Source organism: Trachymyrmex cornetzi, unplaced genomic scaffold, assembly GCF_001594075.2.
Source record: "Trachymyrmex cornetzi isolate Tcor2-1 unplaced genomic scaffold, Tcor1.1 scaffold198, whole genome shotgun sequence".
Classification (NCBI taxonomy): domain Eukaryota; kingdom Metazoa; phylum Arthropoda; class Insecta; order Hymenoptera; family Formicidae; genus Trachymyrmex; species Trachymyrmex cornetzi.
In genome coordinates, this window is record NW_017296613.1 from 28,028 (window position 1) to 29,721 (window position 1,694).

The following is a 1,694-nucleotide window of genomic DNA, read 5'->3' on the forward strand; positions in this document are numbered from 1 at the left end:
TATATATATATATATATAAAACAGATGTGTTTTCAAACGTATTATATAAAATTTAGAAATATTAAGAAATAATTTGCATTTTTAAGACTCGTAATATTTGCTTTATGACAGAAATTAGCAAGAAATAAAATATTCAATGCTCGACAAGAATTAAAAAAGTGTCTTTATATCTGTATGACGAGACAAAAAGCGTAAATGTGTAATTTAAAGCATTAAAGCCATTAAGTGGAATATAATTAATAACTTTGCAATTAGTCTATTCAGCACGTTGGAATGCATTACAGTTTATAACTTATAAATTTATAATAATTAAATAATGCTGATTAAATAATGAATGTACATATTTACTTTAACAGGTAATTGGTAAATAAATATATTTCGTGTAATAAAATTTATGCAACATAATTATATTATAAATATAATATTCAAAAATTAATCTTTGTTTTATTACAGTGGAATCTGAAAGTTTTATTGTAGCTTTATTGTAGTGAAATCTAAACATTCTATGTAAATAAAAAGACATAACATAAGGAAGAGTTTAGAAGGAAGAGAAATAGCAATTGTATTATTTTCTTATACAGTGCAAAATGATTTTTTTTTATTTGTAATTGTCGATAAAATACAAATCATTTAAATAGCAGAGAAAAGAAAGTACAACGTTCAAATGCATTTTTGTCTTTCCTTTATGGAAAATCACGGTAAATAAGCGTATTTAATATAGAATACGTAGCTTAACGCATACTTTCAATTCCTATCGCGATAGCTGTGGAACGTCGGCCATCTGAAAAGCTCGTCAAAGGATCATAAAAATACCCCACATGTCGCCCAAACTCGCTCGATCACGTCCGCGAGTTGTTTTACGAGCATCTATCCGGACGTGTAGTAACAAGAGCATTGCAGCGCCACTCCCTCCCCCTGTTCCCACCCCGCGTCGGATGCTAGCTACATCCCCTGAATGATATTGACAGGAAAAAAAGAGAGGCGCAAAAGAATATACGACCGATTGAAATTCTTTCCCTACTCGTATCATGATAAAAGCGCGTGTAAATGTAATATCATAACATGAGCAATTACGTTTGCTTCTTCTCCGGCAATAAAATTCCTCCACGTCAGGATCGTTAGATCAGAGCAGAGGGAGGATCTTCGATGAATAGCGGTGTAAAAAACTGCTTTAAAAAGAGCATGCGTAATATCACCTTTCTAATTTAACCGCAATTTCCATTACCCACCTATCTTTGCTCATACTTATTGCTGTGTACATATTTACTTTATAAAACAGTAGGTATATTCGTTCTTTTTTGGTTACTGCGACAGTAGAGTTTATTATGTAAAAGAATTTATATTAATGCACTATTTATCTTCTAATAAATCATAAATATATTAGATAATTTTCAATGAAATACGATATTTTTATTCCTTATCTTGCGATTTTGCAATTTTAACAATACGTTATTTAATTATTTGACTAATCGACTTTTCTTCATGTATTCCAATTAATTTACAAAAATGCTATAATGCAAAATTGATAATGCAAAAGTTTATTTGAACGTTACTTCTCTTAGCTATCTATGTTTATAATTCGGGAATGTTATATCTAAACTAAATTATATCTAAACGTTTGTTTATACAGGGTGTCAATTATGTACCGGGACGGTCAAATATTTCGACAACTTCCAACATTAAAAAAAAACGCT